The sequence below is a fragment of the Schistocerca gregaria genome, unplaced genomic scaffold (genome assembly GCF_023897955.1).
Source record: "Schistocerca gregaria isolate iqSchGreg1 unplaced genomic scaffold, iqSchGreg1.2 ptg000179l, whole genome shotgun sequence".
Taxonomy (NCBI): domain Eukaryota; kingdom Metazoa; phylum Arthropoda; class Insecta; order Orthoptera; family Acrididae; genus Schistocerca; species Schistocerca gregaria.
This window is the reverse complement of record NW_026061729.1, coordinates 1,515,098-1,521,919: the sequence shown is the minus strand read 5'-3', so window position 1 is coordinate 1,521,919 and position 6,822 is coordinate 1,515,098.

Sequence of the window (6,822 nt, the reverse complement as noted above, 5' to 3'; positions counted from 1 at the left end):
GGGTACGGCATTTTTTCGCCTGTTTAACTGCACAGTTTTATTTTTCGCTATCGATTTGCTGTAGTACCTTAGAACATATTCTGAGGTCAAACAGAACGACCTCAACGCGAGCCAGCATGAATTTCGAGAATATAGATCATGCAAAACCCAATTCACTTAAAAAGCACAGTTGTCCTGGTGAGTGAAATGCGTTTCGGAAATCAGTAAACACCGTTTTCCCCTGTCTGCCTTGATCTCTGGTTTTCAGACTGTCGTTCGAGTCGGGTTGCACGTAGTCGATGTTTTCGGAATCCATGCTGCTTAGCAGGGGGGAGCTCATTCAGTCTGAGGTAACTCGTTACGCCTGAGTTCAGAATTATAAATTTTCTGCTTGACCAAGATTTCGTGCCACCGTGAAGACCAGCCTAGACTTCAGGGTGGCTCTAATGCCACTCTTGATTCCTTGTGGATAGCTTGGAAGTTAATGCTGATAATCTCTGAGAACTGTACACAGTCGTATGCGTGAATACAAGGTGCGCTGATAAAAAGTAAAACATTTATTAACTGTCGGCTGCTACTTGGTAATCAGCACGTGATTACCGACGCAAAAGGTAATACAGAGTTTGACAGTAGGCGTACAAAAAATATCTCGTGACCAAAGACGTAAGCGTAGTTATGGCGATTCGCTTCTTAAAAGTTTACACAAGTACAGATGGAAATTGTGCTCGAATATCTGATACAAATAAAGCAATATACTGATGTGAGTTGGGCGTTTTACTGCTCTGTAACTGGCAACAGGATCGCGTTTACGTGTATGTTATCTGGGCATCACAACCAATTAAAATAAATCCTCCCCCCCCCCCATAAGCATAAAAAAGCAAATGTCGGGCTTGGCAGTCTAGCGATAATGAGCGTGCAGGAACAGTAGAAGTCGCTAGTTCGAATCTCGGTGCCTTTCTTTTTTGTATTTTTAAGTGCAGTGTGCCATGTTTTTGGATAAATATACCACTTAATCTTTTACCCTTGTTTTCGTCTGTCTGTTGCAGATCCTTTGCTTCGGGAACGGGGAGATGTATCAAGTTGAAATTTTTTTCACATACTGAGGTCGTGTTCCCTTCACGGTGTAAAATATACAGACCTAGAGGGCACTTTCTGTTGACCTACACTAATGAAAATTAGCAAGGAGCAAGGTTTTACAGTACACGTAAAGGAAAAATCCGAAAACTGGCAATTTGTTATTATATCACACGGAAATTGTTATCCAACATCGAACTTCAAATTACAACATCAGTAGTTCTGCGTTCATGTTGACTGGGTCCCAATAGTAAACGTCAAATATCGCGCAAGGAATGGCAGTATTGTGTTTCGGAATGTAGCCGTCATCAGATATCCATATGCGATTACTGCATGTGCATATGTCGTTCAAAGTTGCATGTGAAGCAAAATTTCGCAGAATAGACGCAGTTAGCCTCAATGCAAAACTTCTAATTACTCTAATAACAGTAATATTTAAATATCTTCAACATTTCGCGGTCCTGTCACCAACTGTATAAACATTAATTTTAATAATGAACAGTCTCAGTTGCACCGTTTATCTAGAATTTACCTGTGTTTCAGTCGGGATAACCCAACCTTCTTCACAATAACATATCTACTGTCTGTCCATAGTGGACATCGCCAAGTTAATACTACTAATTCATAAACTATCGCCAGACTGTAAAACTTATCTGGCACTGCCTCGGCCCCACTTCGCGACCGCGATACGGCAGCCACGAAATGCTGTACTGGATCTCCACTATGAACACACAGTAAACACTGTTATTCTGAAGAAGGTTGAGTTATCCCTACTGAAACCTGGGTAAAGTCTAGGTAAGCGGTGCAACAGAGGCTGTTCATTATTAAAATAATAATACTGGTCGCCTGCTTCCTGCATGACTTTGTCACATTTATACTATTAAAATGAAAACATTCTCGAAAATCTTTTAATCCGTGGGATCGGTATCTTGCCAGGATCAATGTCGATAACGGGTGAAAATAGTCGAGATTCTCTACTCCCGGAACGTATGAACTGTCTACATACATAATTAAGTTTGTATAACATCCTCACCGAGCGAGTCCATTTTTTCGTTTTTTTTTTTGTATATTATGCAATGTACCTTTTTTCTCTTTTGAAAATGTGTCTTAATGACGTGTAAGATTTGGCAGTTCATGGATGACTGACATGCAATGATTCAAACCCATTACATTCTTATGCCTTGTCTTAAATAACAATGCTGCAATGAGACTGAAAATTGAAACCTATTACAGGGTTGCCACAACTTTCCCCCAAGTGAAAGACCTAAATTGTAAAAAAAAAAGTAATGACCTCTGTGTTTCTGAACGTGTGAACAAAAATCTTAAGTACTAACATCAAAATGTTGTGTAATGAACTGCTTGTAGATGGAGAAAGGAAGCCCAATGGTAGATATGTTTAATTAAGATCACTGATTTTATTTTCATAAAGCGAAACCTATTTGGTGACGAAAATATGCATTTTCTTGGAGTTGCGAGACACATTCCTGAAAGCAGTGATGGTATTTAAAATAATCTCAGAAAAAAAGTAGGTCTCTCGAAATAAATGTACAAGGTGGGGAAGAGGTGTGTCAACCAACACTGTAGGTGACTGCTAATAAAATTATGCTTCTATGTTCGTAATTGTCGGTTATTACTCACTGAGTTATGTCTATTATCTACAGGTATTGTGTGATTCTTTTTCTTTCAATAAATACATGACTTCATAGTGTACAAACTGCCTGCGATTGCCACAATTTTTTTTTTTTCTTATCGTCCATTCTTTCAAATATATAAACTACTTTCGAAGTGCCAAAATATACTATAATAAATAAATTTTGTATCAAACGCCGCACTGTACAATGTACTTGCTGTGAGACAGTCACGATGCCCGAAATACATCGCCTGGGGCCGAGGAGGGGCACCACAGTCCTAGGTCCATGGTAGTACCCGCACATTAGTGGCAAACTATGGGCTTTGGATCGGCAGGCCCGATCCGTTAGAGAGACCCACAGAAATGGCCTGCAATTTTGGCCCGCCACGAAAGTCCATTCATGTGGCCAGCCATTCACATGTCACAGTCACCACCTCGATGAAATGAGACCGCGGCGATAACACACGCAACGGGTAACTCGAGCAAATACTCTGAGAGTAGTCAGCAACTCACCGTAAGGATGATCGCTCAGGCACATAGAAAAGACCATCAAACTCTATAACTAAATTTTTGGCTATAGCCTTTGTCAGAAAACGAAAGTAGTTGTGACTTTTTTTTACCGCCAGTTCATTCGTCCTGTTGCGGAAGCTGTCAGGCGCTGACGCCACGCTGCAACACACTACTGCCAGGCGGGCTGCATCGGGCACAGCCCCTGTAAATTAGCAACTGCACAGTCCAGCGAGCTAAGAAAGTTGCAACTCGGTCTGCAGAGGTCCTTGGTGCACACGAGACACTAGAACAGGTGGTGCACACAACCGCGACAGTATCAGTGCTGCTGTGGACCTTTCGCTGCATCCACCGTGACTCGTGCGGCCTCTGGAGTGTAAGTGTGCCTCCCGGGCAGTCCCGTCGTAGCCGACAATTGGTGCCCAGCATCGACTCCGACTGCACGCCGCCTTCGCTTCCTGTCCACAGTGTTAACTATACAGACGGCGCTTCTACGAAATCGGCAAAAAATTATATACACCATTTAAAGAATATTATGTTTTTGAAGAAAACTACACTGTCAAAAATTCCCTTTAACTAACAGCTAAAATTAAAAACTTTTCCATTTCTGATGATGGTAATTCCGTATCCTTTAACGTAGTTAATTTACTTGCTAACATTCACATTTATGAGACTATTAAAATTACTGATGAGAATCTTCTCCAACACAAAAACCTAATGTACAAGAAATTAAAGATGTCATTAGGTTATTACTTCTGATACTCTCCTACAACTATTTCCAGTTTAACGCTGAAATTTTTTTTACGGCCTTAAGCCTTTGCCGTGCCCATTTGTATAACAAGTACGCTTGGCAACAGTTTTGTTAAACATCACCAAAGGCAGTACGTTAAGAAATTGGTGTCACCTGAGCAATTTTTCAGTCTTTAGGTACGGATCTTTCTGTGAGCGGTTGTATATAATTACTAAACATGGAGCTATTGTATCAGCACACTCAGAGGAAATTGACTGGTATACAATCTGGAACGGAAACCTTGACTTTAATAAGTGATTTAAGCTGCTTTGCTACACCGAGGATATATGCTTCTCATTTTGGCACTTTCTGTTGACTGGGCTTCGGGAATACTTGTTTCGTATTCTTTGCTGAAGGAGTTTCGGAAAACCACGTTTCTTAACTCTACTTTAGTAGCACTGTCATCAGTGACTCCACCGTTACTTTCGCGCAGTGAAGGTACTGATGGCGTCTTGACACTGGTGTACTTCATGCATGACCAGAATCTCTTTGGGTTTTTCGCCAGATTTCGAAACAGAGTTTTGTTGCGGAAATTATCAAGAGCATCTCGCTGTAGTAACCGCTATATTTAGAACTTCTGCAAAACATTGCTAGTCTTGCGGATTTTGGATTCTTTTAGTTTTGGCATGCTTTTTCGTTACTTCTGCAACAGCGATTTCACCCGTTTTGTCCATGGGGGATCAGTACCATCACTTATTAATCTATGTGGTATATATATCTCTCAATTGCAATCGATACTATTTCTCTGAAATCATTCCACATCTTTTCTACGCTTACATGATCAGATCGGAAGGAGTGGAGGCTGTTTCCTTAAAAATCGTTAAGAGCATTGTCAGCTTTTTTTAAACAGATGTACTTTAAGTTTCTTTTTGATGGTTGTAGGTGTTACACTATTCAGTGTACGGGCAACTGACTTGTGGTCGCTAATCCCTGTATTCGTCATGATACTACCTATTCATCCAGGAATATTTGCTGCTATGAGGTCAAGTACGCTTTCGTAACCATTTATGCTTCGAGTGGGCTCACGACCTAATTGTTTAAAATAATTTTTTTAGAAAGCATTCAGTACAATTTCGGCTGACGTTTTATGCGCACCGCCGCCTTTAAAGGTATAAATTTTCCAGCATATCGAGGATAGATCGAAATCAACACCGACTATAATTGTGTGAGTGGGGTACCGATTTGAAATGAGACTCACGTTTTCTTTGAACTGTTCAGCAACTATATCCTCTCAGTCGGGGTCGGTAAAACGATCCGGTTTAGTCCGATTGACAAGTACAGCCTCTACCCAAACTATTTCGCAGGAACTATCTACTTCAGTTTCACTACAAGGTAAACTACTTCTGACAGCAATAAATACTCCATCACCAACTATGTTTAATCTATCCCTTCTGAACGTTGTTAGGTCGTTTGAAAAAATTTCGGCTTAACATATTTCCGGCTTTAGCCAGGTTTCCGTACCTATAACTGTTTGAGCTTCAGTGCTTTCTATTAGGGCCTGGAGCTCTGGTTCTTTCCCAACACAGCTACGATAATTTACAACACCGATCGTTTCTACAACCACCTTACTGTGTGTTACCTGCCCCCTTTTAGACAGACGCCATTTCTATGTTTTCCTGAGACCCTCTAACCTAAAAATCCGCCCCCACTACCCGTGTAGTGGACTCCTGACCTATTAAGCGGAATCCGGAAACCCACCACACTATGGCTCAAGTCAAGGAATCTGAGGCCTACACAGTCACATAACCGCCTGAGCCTATGATTCATACCTTCCACTCGGCTCTGCACCGAAGGACCACAGTCGGTTCTGTCGATGATGGTGCAGATTATGAGCTCCGCCTTAAACTCGCTTAACCATATCCGCTAAACAAAAGGAGAGAGAATCTCCTCCAATCCAAAGCGACACAAGCCATTGGCACCGACTGGGGCCACCACCTGCAGTTGGGTGCACCCTGTACTCTTCATGGCATCCGGAAGCACTCTTTAGAAATCAGGACTGACTCCCCCACCTTGGCAGCCATGTTACTAAGGGGGCCCAATTACGCGCCTATTATTGGAGTTCCGAACCACCAGCAAACTCACCTTCTGTGAACACCACGAATTTGCGTTCCAAGAAGGTTCCTCTGGAGGCCCTACGATCGGCCCCTCGCAAAGTCTTTCGCTGCCTGCCATACTTTGGAATGATCTCTCACTCGACCACAGGTGAGGGATCAACCTCAGCGCTGCAGACCAACATAAATGTAGGATAATGACATCACTGCTGCTCAAAAATCTGCAGTCAGAGAAGACAACTCCAAATGCAAGGGGAAAAGACACAAGAATGCTATAAGTAAATATCAGAAACTTATCTATTATAAAGAACATTCCTAGATGTTGAAAGCGACCGAAATTGTTAATTCTACTTACGATGTTTTAAAAGAATTAACTTATATGGTAAAATAAACCAAGTCTGCTTTTCTTCATGGTTACGTGACGTTACGTATATATGTTTTGTATTTTTATTCGTCAATGCCTTCCGTTTAAGCACTCACTCAAGCTAAACAGGTCTCTGCTGCCAAGTCATTATCAATTGTCATTGATGAAGGGTTAAAGCAAAGGAAAGAGTATTCACTTTCTTTTGCCTGATGGCGGATTTAGGGAGTTGGGATGCATGGCAAAAGCGCATTCTTACGCGACTTTTATTTTTACCAAAGTACTTTTATACCGTAACAGCGTTGTGTACGTAGATTATGACTCTATGATCATACTGATATACTAAAAAGGACAACCAAACCAGCATCCACTGCAACGTGGATAGTAGTACGAAAAGATTTGTTTTTACTTTTTAGACATTACTCCTGAC